Source organism: Triticum aestivum, chromosome 6A (assembly GCF_018294505.1).
Source record: "Triticum aestivum cultivar Chinese Spring chromosome 6A, IWGSC CS RefSeq v2.1, whole genome shotgun sequence".
NCBI lineage: Eukaryota > Viridiplantae > Streptophyta > Magnoliopsida > Poales > Poaceae > Triticum > Triticum aestivum.
The window spans coordinates 423,987,212-424,000,680 of record NC_057809.1 but is presented as its reverse complement, the minus strand read 5'-3'; the positions used below and the strand labels follow the sequence as shown (position 1 = coordinate 424,000,680).

Below are 13,469 nucleotides of genomic sequence, written 5' to 3'. Positions count from 1 at the left end.
CGTATTTTTTTCTTCTATGAAATTTGTGTGGTTTCATACCTGAACTTTAAGTTTTCTGTTCTTTGAACTTCCTAGCGGCAATACATGCAAGAAAGCGCTATGTAACTGTTCTTTGAACTTCCTAGCGGCAATACATGCAAGAAAGCGCTATGTAACATACTACCAACAATTTACCAATTGAAGAGGACATGAAACAGGCAAAGCATAGTATATGCCTGCACTACCCACTATTCAGAGAAAGACACACCCACTAAGTGCCAGATAAAGAAATACTTTTTCTTCTAAAGTTAGTGGTTTCTATCCAGCACACACCCACTATATCCTATATGCGCTCTCTCTCTCTCTCTCTCTCTCTCTCTCTCTCTCTCTTCTCATTTCTTTAACTAAGGACGGCAGCAGCGCTCATCTCTTAAAAGAAATCTCTCTCTCTGTCATTTTAAACTGCAGCAACAGCGTACCAACAAAACTCTAAACAGTGATCTGTTCCATCTCCATAAATCCAAAACAGAGGAAATTTCACTAATAGAAAAATGGCAGCCGTTTAGGTGTGAGGAGACCATGACGGGCCACAAGTTTTCATGGCTGGGGACACAGTAGTTGAACGTGCCCATTTGAGTCTTCTTTTCGGACACAATATCATGGCCGGGCGTACGAACCAGATAGACTGTCCACCAAGTGTGCGTTGGCTCGGCTGGCTCCCCAACCCAAACAAACGAGTCTTCTCGCACACACGCTACCACTCCGGCTCAGCATTACTGTGGCATCTTTGCCCTGCTATTTCACCAGTCCTTCCTTGACATATACTCTCCTCCTGGTGGTGTGTGTTTTACTTCAACATTTTGCTGGGATCATAAGATGGCAAGATATGGTGGTGCAGTACGGGCTACCTGCCGGATGTTCGACCATCAAGGACTACTGAGTCAGTCACTGAAAAACATGGGGCTTGGTTCGTGTTGTGCCTCCGGGGCAGATGAGTCCAGGTAGTAGTACATCCTGCCTCGAGGACTGCTGGTTCAGGACTGAAAAGTGCCAAACGCAGCACACAACTTGTCAGCAGAATTTGAGCTTTTGCAGGAATCACTCCCATGCTATTTTGTGTAGTATACTGTCATACTGTGTGATGCGAGCATACCAGAGTAGAAGACTCGAGGCAGGCATGTTTCCAAATATACTTCACTCGGATTGCAGTAGCAAACACCGGATTTTGGACAATTATAGCAGCTTCAGGCCATATGTATTCACATGCACTGCACTGCTCCTTTCCACAAGATTACAAGGCCGTATTTATGAGCGCGGTCGAAGAAGAGCGAAGGGAATAAATCCAAACAGCAACCGAAAGAAGATCAGAATTGGGAAAAGATCTACTAGCACAGGAAGGTCGAAAATAAGCTGTAATTAATCGATTAATCGAGTCGCAACCTCAAAAGAGAACCAACTCCCCTCTTCCTTTCAAGAAGGGAGCAAAAATTAATCGAGTCTTCTGTACTCAGTTTGAAGTCTTCACAATAAGTCTCCCTTTACAGGATGGTGGGCAGCAGGATCCGGGGTGTTGTGTTCACGAACGGTCGGCAGCTCCGTCGTTGAACGGCCCGGGGCTGCATACTTGAACGGCTCAAGGCTGCTTTGGGAGGACTCGGGGCGCTGCTGCAGATGGGATCAGGGTGAGGGTGCTCTCCACTGCCCTGAAGAAAATGCCCTGCAGGACAAAACACACACGCAAGAACCTTGCGATATAAGTGCGCGATGGATTTAGGCGCTACAGGATCAGTAGAAAATGAACTGCAGAGTGCATACGAGTCGACCTTCACTCCAACGCTCAGGAGGTGCCGAGCGTGACGGAGGATGCCGGCGACGCGCAACCATGGCGCGGCCAGCTGCAGGTTGTGGCCTCCTCCATCTGAAGTTCGACGCCTCCTCGATCTGCAGGATAGCACACCATCCGCACGCGGGCTGGTGGTCACCGGAGAGTGGAGGGTGGTGAAGGATCCTCGCTGGATCGGGCTTCCACGAGGTGCTCTGGCAGGTGGTGTTGCGCGTCATCGGCTGGGGTCGGGGCTGCGGTTGCGTCGCCGGCGGGGGTGGGGCTGCGGCGGCGCCGTCGACAGGGGCGTGGCTGCGGCTGCGTAGCGGTGGCGGCGTCACTGGCTAGGGTCTGGGCAGCGGGATGGGTGCTCCCACGACGTCGACGGTGAGGAAGGAGGAGATCGGTCAAAGGGAAGGGCGGGCATGGCGGCGCCCGGCTTGCCGGCGGGGCGGGAGTTGAAGGGGGCGGGGGCGGGGGCGGCGACGCCTGGTGGAGGCGGGGTCAGGGGGAGCTCGGCGTCGCTGGGACTGGGGAGATCCGGAGGTTGGGGATCGGGCGAGGTGGTGGACGAGGAGGCGTGGAGTGGGCTTGTTTTTTTCTTCGTGGGTTTTGGGAGCTCGGGAACGTGTCTTCGGGCCTATATAGCGCCGACCGTGATCCGAATAACTATTCTGATCCTATATATATGTCATCGAATGTCTCACACGACCATTCATACGTACACATGTATGTGTGTGTATAATTTGGTATATACAATTTCTTCTAGAATCTGCAGATCATTACATATGGACGCATTATAGCTTGTAATAGTATTCTTCTTTGGGATCTATGACCTGATCAAGCAAAAACCCAACTATTTCCTCTTAAATTGCTCGTATGCGAGCTGATGGTAGGAGTTTATCCCGCATCTCCTTCATCTTTAAAGAAAGAGATCAATATGCATGTATTAGTTGTGTGTATATATATTAGATAATTATGTAAAAATTGTGAAAAGTGTTCTGGCAAACATACCCATTGGTCTCTATCAGTTCTGGTCCTTTCGGACGTCATCATGTGAATGTTCTCGCAAACGTAGTATGCATATAAATCAGTCCCCGACACCTGCTTCAGGGTCTTTATGAGAAAATAATTCAATCAGATAATAATTAATCAAGCATGATAATGGTATTGAAACTAGAATTAAAGAGGTGGTAGCTAGCTAGTATTAGCTACTTAATTAACTAGATAATTTCCCCGCACGTTGATGCGGGACATCCGTGTACAACTTTCTGTAAATATTTGTTTTGCCATGGAAAATCATATCATCAATGTCTGAAATTTACTTATTTCTAGTCAGTTTTCATGTGGACTTAAATCCTAAGTACCTCTTTAATAGATGAACTCAACTAACATCAACAGAGATAGACTATGTATAAATGAAAATGACCGAATGATGGGTATCAAACAAAAAGGCGTTGACCAACAATGGAATATGTGTTCATATTTGACATTTCCAAGCGTATTAAGTATGTTCATTCACCGTCAATTTTACATTTGGATAATGGAAGACATTACACGCGTACATTCTTGATAGATGAACATGATGTTAGCTGATCAGTTTATATTTCAAGAGGACGGTCATAGAAAGTAAGGAACAATGAGAGGCATGACAAATAGTTAAACTCTAAATGGGTAGATCTAAATCCCAATGCAATTTGTATCTAGGATATCGTCAGAGTTGGGTTTCAGTTGAAGCTTTAAGTCCTTTGTTACAACACTGACCATAAAAATTGACCAATGCAACCAAAGGAAGCAATGCTCAAATAGTATAATGTGTAACATCGTAGGAGAAGGATGATAATCTACCAACAAAAGTAGTAGAGGCCAGAGTTGTATAGAAGAACTACTTATAAAAAAATCCCAATTAGTTCCTGATAAGAAAACTGTAGTAGAGTATGACATTTTAGGAAAATTATACACGCAACAAAATATAGGGAGCTGATGCCCCAATGGCATTGCTAAGACAATTATGGTCCAAAATTCCAAAGCTTGTATCGATAAGCATAGCAAAGAAATGTGACCGTATTCACTTATACCTATTCAATGTCAGAAATCAAGAGGACATTATCCAAAATATTTTGCTACCAGTTCAAGATTCCAAAAAACACCTAGAATAAGCTAATGCAAAGAAACCTTCCACCGGACATCTTTTTAGTGTTAATTAATAGGCAGCGTTGCCCACACTACATGGGCATTACAGCATTCTATACTACATAGGAAGTAGAGTAACTCATATATGCTTGCCGTGATATAGTTGCGAGTACGCCATATAGCTCCTAGCACTTATCTGGCTAGATATCTCTACTATTAAAGGAGAATCGAACGTCGTGATGGTTCAACCTCGATCGATGGTTCGACCTCACCTTCGCTACCTCCACCTCGTTTGACCCTCCTCCCCTCGTTGGATTCCCACGCAGAGAAAAGTTAAGGAGAAAAACTCCCGAAAAAGCAGGAGAAGAAAAACTCTGACGACCTCCACTTCTCCCACGACCTGCCAGTCTCATCTCCCATCTCCTCATCTCTCCCTCTTTCCCGCGACCAACCCTGCACCCTCCCTCTGATCAAACTCCTACGTCGTCCCCGCTATCGTCGGTTCTCTCTCTCTCCCTGATTGTTCCCAATCGATCTCTGAGCCACCACGATTCCCAAATCCATCTCCTTGCTCCCCACCCTACCCATGGCGCTGTCGACGCCGACGGGCTACTACAAGTGCGGTCCAACCCAATCCCCAACCCTATCGTACGCACCTGCCACTTCGGCCCTACCACCAGAGACGGACACCCAAGTTCGTTGCGACGCCGGAGGGTGAGGAGGCGCAGCACGAAGGCGGGAAGGAGAGGGAGACGCGGCCCAATCTCAAGCCGAACCTGCTCCTCTCTGACAGCGGCTTGGGCTTCGTCCTCTGATAATTCTCCGAGACGGCCATGCCCCACCCAGCCACGAGGTATGCTTGCAACCTATAACTCCATCTTTGGATAGATTTGACATGTACTGCCCTTGTTGCCCTGACTCTCCTTGCTCCTAGCATGGTATTTTCAGCCTTCAACTTCTTTGTTCCTATTTGTTTATTTATTTAGATGTGTCTTGGTTTCTTACTGGTACAGTAGTGATTGGCTTGATAAGTAAATCAATACATATAATCTTGATCATTGGTGCAAAGCAACTGTTACTGTATTGTGGTGCTGTACAAACGGTTCTATTATTGAGTTTAACTGTTGAAGTTTATGCCAAGTAGGTTCTGCTTGTTCTGATGTTTAATTGGTAACTGACATAGTTATGACTTCTTCCAGTTAATTCCATACACTTCAAACATTTAGAACTGGAGTATTCTCTTGCTTAGTATTTTTGACATTTATATGATGTTACCTTTTTACGAAGATGAGAGTGAGATAGATGTTGATACTGCAACTCAAACAGCTCAAGTTTCAATCAATCCTGGTCTGCTGATATGGAGAGCGCAAGACCTGGTCTTTGGTTCCTGGAACAAGTGATTTTATTGCCTTATAATTATTTCCATCTCATTTCCCAATAAGGATGATCAGGTATTGAAGTTAAATCGTGTCTTAAAGTAGCTTCGGTTACTCTGTACGTATCGAAGTTCTTCAGTTACATTAAGATCCAAATTACAGATTTTATAGGTTATTAGGGGGTATCCCAATGGATAGGACGCCCGCGGGTGGCTGTCGGCTTGAGCTGGTGCGGTACCATCATGAATATCGGGATGGGTGGACGGGGAGGAAGGGTGGAAGCCAGGGCGACATTGGGAAAAAACACGGTGAGCGAGGTGGTGGCATTGTACCGCGACACGACCATATTTTTGTCGTTCTGCGTGGTGACTGATAGCTATTGGAGCAGGGCCATCGGCAGACAAGCAATAAATGGTTCTTGAGCAGCACACAAGCAAGAAATGGTGCTTGAGGTTGTAGGGCCGAGCAGATATACACGAGCGGTACGCATCTCATTTTCTTCGTCAGGTTCTAAATGATCCCTCGAGTTTGCATCAATTTGTATTTACGTTACAAAATCATATATTCATGGTTTATCTCCCTTTTAAGGGTCTAGCTAAACTAAAGTGAATACCATTATGTAACCAATTTTGTAAATTGAGTTTGAGCTTGAACAAAGAAAAGTTTACCAAATAACACATAATGGGACTTATATTTCGGGAGATATTGGAGTACCACCCTCAGCTTCTCAAGGATTACATGAACGGCTTTGAAAAAATGAGCTTTCTATATGCCAGGTTTCTGTGACATGCTTGTAAACTTTTTTCTCTTTTATTTTGTTTATGTAGCAACATTCACAACTTCTGCCATTGGTTCTTGATTTTTTTTGCTATGAAGTGATGTTGACAATTTCTAGAGGCAATTCGCTGACTTAGAAGATGATATTGCAAAGAGCAAGGCAGTCAACATGAAGCATGTTTATCTCGCAAGGTAACTTACATTATCACATTGCTCCCGATTGTGATCAGTTACATTTATATATTAGGTTCACAATGACTTGTGCCGCCATACGTACCTTGTGCTAAAATTGATTAGAGGTAGCAAAATGCATTAGTTAATAGGCTTTTCCACAAAGCAATCTCGTGATATTTCAAAGGTTTCTTCTGTATAATATGAATTATTGTCTTGCTTCACGGATTTTGAAAACTGATGATTTTGATGTAGGTCTGCTACTTGCAGGACTACAAGATCTGAAAAATTAAATACAAGCAGGACTCAACAGTTCACTCTACTATGATTCCTCCAACAAATTATCTTCCTTATTCCTCCCAAGTTCCTCAAAGGATTCCAACAGGTGTTTATTAGCATTCTGTCACATGCTGACCTGGTATTATTTTTCCCATTTAACTTCAAACAGCATCAGTCGAACTATTTCGCATTTGTCACTCTCGCAGCAAGACCAGATAGAGTGGCTTTCTCAGCGACATCAATGCAAAATGCAAGTATCACCGATGGACGCATTGGATGAATAGGGCTAAGGGAATTGAAGTTATACTGCTCTTGCATGCAACAACACCTGCAGGGGACACGTAAACACTCCAGGCACGCAAGGTCACATCGGAGGATGGCATGCTGTCCTCCGACTATTACGATTCCACCATTCAGCAGCATGGCCAGGGCGGGTGGATACAACATGGTTGCTGTGGCCGCAAGGATGTACTACGACAAGGGTCGGGCAAGCTTGCGGGGTCGAGCATGAGAAGGGAGCACGAGAACGGCTACAGTTCCTGTTCCAGGCAGAGGTTCAGGGTGCAGGGCCACATGGTAAAATTTATCCCTTTTTCTAAATTTTTATAATAGATAGAAAACGGCTGCTATCTTGTACATATGGCGACACTTCATTTTCTCTGTTCTGCTGTCTAAATCTGCTGATGCTCCTAATTATGTTAATAGATAGTTTTGTCAGTGTGGATGTAGGAGTACCTACGTTTCAGATAAAGTTGTAGGTTGTAGAGTTTCCTTATCTGGATTCTGCCACGTAATTTACTTATTTTATTTTATTTTATTTTCCAGTTGTAGCCAACCGCATATAATCTTGCGATTCCCTTTTAATAATGTTGAAATTAAGACATATTTTTTGTCACATAAATAATTTTGCGTATCAGTAACTGAGTTTGTTGAATCTTTGTGTCATATCACTAAGCTTAATCTCAATTAAACAATCTTGTTGAACTAATAAATGGCTACATTGTATTTTCTTATATTTGACTACATTGTATTTTCTTATACTTGATGTAAATGATGCAATGAAATACTATTAAAAGGTAAATAATGGAGTGTTTTTCTTACGCTCGAAAGGGATGCAATAGGAAAAATATATTCATGATTTGAGTAACGATAACGGAAAGAAGCCGAAGTGGGTTAGCATCATTGACGATAAATCTACCAGTCGACCCATTTGAACAAACAGGGCTAGCTAGCGAGGAAAATTCCCCATCTTTTTATATGGTTAACTATGTCTATAGTATTCTACCTATCAGTATTGGTCACAATGAGAGACTTGGACTTGATGATGGACTTTTATGTTCATGATAACAACTGATTTGTTTATATATTTATAGCATATAAGCTGAAGTCTTGCGTGACAAATACACGACATTTGTTTCTTGCTTACTTGCATATCTTGATGCATTGATGATGTATGCTTGTGCTTAAGTTATGTTTATTGGCCACTGTCATCTTGTAGTGGTGCATTGATGATAGACATATAAACACACAAGTAGCTCTCGACACATGACATGTTTTTATGATATTGTTCTATTTCAATGGTACAAATCTACATTTTGGTTCCTTATTCTAAACAAACGTGATCTGATTCAAGGTTTCTCCTTTTGTCATTGGATTAAGAAGATAAACTCTTATACCAGCTTATATGCAGCTTCTTCTTACTATTCTCTATTTGTGTTGTTGGATATGGCAATCACTTTTTCCTTAGATTATGCAGCTGCCTATCTAAAACCATTAACTGTGATCTAGCTTTTGAGGTTCTTGTGTAACATAGTAAAAATTATAGTTTTGCTAAGTCTCAGTCGACTGGGACTTCGTTATGTCTCAATCGATGCTATATTACTTTGATCTTGCATGGAGATTCGTACAAAAAATTATTTTCAGTTTTCTTCTTTTTTCTTCTTATATACTATATCACTTGATTAAGACTTGGGTAAGTCTGAGTCGACTGAGACCTAGGTGCACCCAAAAAATTACCATTTAGACAAAGTAAAAGGTACTTCTTTATTATTTTTTATCCTGGTTATAGAATTTGTCTCTGATTCTCTTTCCGCCATTTCCACATCTGGTGTTTTGTTGTGTCTCAATGTTGATTTTACAAGTCATCTATTGTATATGCTGATGCTTTTGTTTCTAAGATGTATTCTCAACTGATATTCATATCTTGTTTGCCTCTATGCAATGAGAAGGATGAAAATATGATTATATTCTAAAATTGATATCATGCAGCCTAACCAATATATGGCCTCTTGTGAACTTCCATTCTCTCGGTTGTGCGCTACTACATCCGGTCGCTCTGAGACAAAGGAGACGATGGTGGCCAAAGAAACATCATCCCCAACTCAGAGCTCCAAATCTAGTGTCTTGACACGGAAAGATTCGGACCTTGAGGATTGGAGTTTGAACGAGATGCATTTGGTGTGAGAGAAAGATGTCTCACATGCTCTGTTGACAAGGAGGAGTGGGTTGGCGCTGTGTCAGCACATGATACTATACAAGCTATCATTTGCGGTTTTTCCTTCCAGGTTATCAGTGTTATTTAGTACAATGAAGATCTTAATTTTTACTATATTTTTTGTATTTTTGTCCTGATACACCATTTAGGTTGCGATAGTGGTAGAAAGACACTTAACTTGTCCTTAACCCGATGGCGAAGGAGATGTCCCATGGGGAGGAAAAGGAGTGGATGCTTGGTTGTTGTGGAAAAGGGAAACAGGGAGAATGGCGTCGATATTCAGCGAGAATAAACCGAATGCTTGACATTTGTGTTCATACAAAGAACAATCATTTCAATAATGTCTCTAGCATATCTATATTGGCCCGTGGCAACGCACGGGCATTCAACTAGTCTGGCTAGATGTAAAACTGGCATAACTATCCACGGATCTTACTGAGAGATAGAAACTACAGAAGATAATAATCCACTGAACAAACTCTTCATCATAGAGAATAATTCCACAAGTTGGTACATCGGATCCAAACTGCTAGGTCTATCTAAGAAAAAAGGTTATAGTAATTGAGAAATTGATCTGGCTTTCACTATACATAACTGATATTGATTTTATTAAATCAGTTGTGAGCCCTTACTCCAATATTTTGTTTACCTATAAATGCAGAGAGAAGCACCTACTGACAAATAAAATATTTCAGAAGCACCATTAATCTATAAAGCTACGCTTACCCTTAAAAACAAATTGTTTGGATTACACTGAACAATTAACTCTTGATTAATAGAGAGAAATAACATTCACGGGTGCCACTTTGGCAAGATACATGAAAGGAAGCTCCTCAAAATGACAACTATCCAAGTTTCAAAAAGCTGATGGATTGATTAGTAAGCAAGCAGGGAGCCACAGCAAGACATACACAAATATTCAGAGCCGTCGACAAAAGGCAGAGCATTACAGACGCTGGGCAAACAGTACTCCAAGATCTGAAAATAGGAACTTTTCGCCATCTAGCGCTTGCAATCAAAATCATTCGGATGGGAGATATGAGAACTATCCATCATATGTGGACACATTCTTGCCGACAGTGCTGAGTGCTTAAGTTACAGAGGATTTTTTATGTGAGTGACCAGGCTGACCAGCCATGCTGCCAGCGGGAGGTGGATGGAGACCGAACATATAGCTTTCATCAAAAATTGCTTCCTACAAGACACAAATCAGTTTCCAATCGAAAGTAATCAAAGAAATTGCTCACTTCTAAGGAGATAGGAGGCAGCGCACCGTCCTTTGGTGTGGGTGATGTTGGGACATGACGCAAACCACAAATCAGATTTTCTAGTCCAAGCTATATCTATGTTTATACGCGCTCAAGGTCGATCCAACGCTGCTGCAAGCCGTGGCTGTTAATGGATGCCCTACCATGCGTTACCATCAGCCCACCCATACCTTCGAGGCCGAAAAGAAAGTTGTCCACCGGCTTGGCACTTGGCCGACGCGACGCTCACTCCATGATTCAGTCGCTGGGTAGAGCATCTTTCCAGGAGAGACTCCAGTGGTCGGTCTGATTCCGACCACAAACATAAGCGACGACCGCATGCTGCAGCCTCCTATCCATGCCTTCCATCTGTGGGAGCGGCGAAAGAAGCAGGTTTTGACATAGGCCACCAAGGACAGCGGCAGGGGCGGAGGAAGAGGGGAGGCAGCGGGCAGAGGCTGAGGAGGAGGGGAGGTGTTGCGGAACGGCGACCATGCAAAAGGGGTTGACCACACACATAGATCGAGGGGAGGCAGCGGGCAGCGCCGGCAAAGGCGAACGTGCCGCAGACCAGCGACCATGCCAGAGGGGCGGACCACATGCAGAGATCGAGGGGACGTAGCGAGGAGCCCCGACTGAGCCTGGAAGGGGAGGGGAGGTGCCACGGATAGGCGACCTGCCACGAAGAGATTGCCTCCTAGCCTCCGCACTCTATACCATTGCTAGTGGAGTAGATTGGTCCTTTATTTATGGATAGAGAGAGAGCGGAAATGGAAGGATGGTGGGGGCAGGACGATTGGGCTTCTCTTTGCTAATTGACACCATTGAGCTTCGGTGGTAATTTAAGACTGGAAAACAGAGAGACGAGATGCAATTCTAGATGCTAATAGAAATTAGTTACATGGAAAAATAATTGATGATGTGGCAAGTTGCTGAGGTGGATAGGCTGCATGTCAAGAGAAATATGGTAGTGAGGATGAACTATTTAGGTACTTCCTTCGTTTTTATTTAGTCCGCATATTAGCTTTGGTCAAAGTCAAGCTTTATAAACTTTGACTAAGTTTATAAACAAAAATATTAACATATACAATAAAAAATCAATACCACTAGATTCATTATTGAATGTACTTTCATATCATATAGATTTGTTATGGTAAATGTTTATATATTTTTCTATAAACTTGGTCAAACTTTACAAAGTTTGACTTCGGTCAAACCTAATATGCAGACTAAATAAAAACGGAGGGAGTATTATAGATTACCTTGGGTCGAATCCATTTCAGCTCTTTTTTCCATGGGCCATCAACCTATTTGATGAACTTTTCCCAAGCGTTGCCCGCCAGCAAAGAAAATGAATAAATGAGTTATTAATTAATTAGTTGATATCAGGAAATGACGAACTAAAGAGGCCGACATATAGTTCGATAATGATTGAAATTACCTGTCGACCATCCCCCTCAAGATTGAGTAGTCATTAATGTCTTTAGGAAGTGAGTCCAGTACTTGAACTTTTCCCTCATCAACTTCAATCATTAACAAGATCCAGTGAACACTGCATGCGCACACGTTTGCATGTATAATTAAGCGGGCATGTGCATAACTCGTCAACTACCCTAAACGCTCTACACACTTATTAACATCTAGCTATTTAGCAAAAAAAGAATTTGTAGTACAAGACAGTATGACTCACCCGAAGTTGTAAGGAAGTAGTATTTATGGACATGTATTTAGGCACACCAAGAACTCTAGCAAGCTTTTCTCTGTGTCTTTTCGTTCCCATGGACACGTCCATGTCTCTTGATTAATAGTATTTGGGTCAATGAACCCAATGCCATAGCATCCAACTTTTTTCATTTCATACATCTTCATTCTGCATAATACCACAGAAAAGAAAAGTGGGGATAATTATAGGTAATGATCAATGAGCACTACAACAAGCTAGAGACTTACTGAAATTACAGAAAGAAATCACTTACAGGCAATAGCAACTGACGATAGATTTGTCAAGTGCATCTTGATTGAATAACTGAAACAATTCTATAAACTCAACATACAGAGCATTTTCATGGTAGTAATGCTCTGGCCCGACTCCCACCATGAGGGACTCTCGATCGGTAGTTGAAAGCACAAGTGCTCCCTAGGTGATTTTGATAATTAATGACAACATATCTCTTGTTGGACTAATACTTTTACCTAGTATGTTTTAGAAAAGTTCAACAAATTAAGTGGCATGGACTAAAGGATGTGGAACCCCTTCAAGATGCTAAGGACAAAGGATTAGCTCAAGCTTCAAGATCAAAACTCTACATTTTCTATTTTAGTGATCCAAGATCACATTGAGTCTATAGGAAAAGCCAATACTATCAAGAGGGGATGAGGTGTTGCTTAATGAGGTTCTTGCTTCATAGTGCTTAGTGATATGCTCCAAAACCCTCAACTACCTTCCCACATCCACATATGACCTAAAACAAAAGTCAAACTCGGCCCCACCAATTCTTTCTATCCGGCGCCACCGAGTTCATATGTCATAGCCACTGCCACAAACCCTAGGCAAATCAGTTTCACCGATAGGGATCTCGGTCTCACCGAGATGGGATTGTAATCTCTCTGTGTATGTCCATTACCCAAATCGGTCCCACCGAGATTGAGCAATCGGTACTACCGAGATTACAATGCAAACTTTCTGGTTAGCTTATTACCAAAATCGGTCCCACCGAGTTTGTGTAATCAGTCTCACCAAGTTTGCCTGACCAACTCTCTGGCTAGCTTATTACCAAAATCGGTCCCACCGAGTTTGTGTAATCGGTCTCACCGAGATTACGTTATGCCCTAACCCTAACCATATTGGTCCTACCGAGTTGCATCTCAGTCCCACCGAAAATCCTAACGGTCACTAGGTTTGCTAAATCGGTTCGACCGAGTTTCTCAATTCGGTCTCACCGAGATTGGTAAATTGTGTGTAACGGTTAGATTTTGTGTGGAGGCTATATATACCCCTCCACCCACTCTTCATTCATGCAGAGACCCATCAGAACATACCTACACTTCCAATACACATTTTCTAAGAGAGAACCACCTACTCATGTGTTGAGGCCAAGATATTCCATTCCCACCATATGAATCTTGATCTCTAGCCTTCCCCAAGTTGCTTTCCACTCAAATCTTCTTTCCACCAAATCCATATCTTGTGA

General features: G+C 42.7%; 2 long non-coding RNA genes across 5 annotated transcripts; one reads left to right on the top strand and one right to left on the bottom strand.

Annotated features, from left to right (window-relative positions):
* Window positions 1-496: 496 nt before the first annotated feature.
* On the bottom strand, window positions 497-2,397 carry LOC123127733 (uncharacterized). Its single transcript, XR_006462770.1, has 3 exons — window positions 1,803-2,397; window positions 1,133-1,696; window positions 497-1,019 (listed from the first exon to the last, which is right to left on the bottom strand). It is a non-coding gene; the product is annotated as an uncharacterized lncRNA (long non-coding RNA).
* Window positions 2,398-4,308: 1,911 nt separating this feature from the next.
* Window positions 4,309-9,324, top strand: LOC123127732 (uncharacterized). Of its 4 annotated transcripts, none has more exons than XR_006462768.1 (8): window positions 4,316-4,787; window positions 5,261-5,385; window positions 5,473-5,618; window positions 5,699-5,792; window positions 6,138-6,279; window positions 6,514-6,643; window positions 6,744-7,113; window positions 8,806-9,324. It is a non-coding gene; the product is annotated as an uncharacterized lncRNA (long non-coding RNA). The 4 variants fall into 4 exon arrangements; XR_006462767.1 differs by having other exon boundaries at window positions 4,317-4,787; window positions 6,187-6,279; XR_006462769.1 differs by having other exon boundaries at window positions 4,309-4,787; window positions 5,222-5,385; window positions 5,699-6,279.
* Window positions 9,325-13,469: the final 4,145 nt, after the last annotated feature.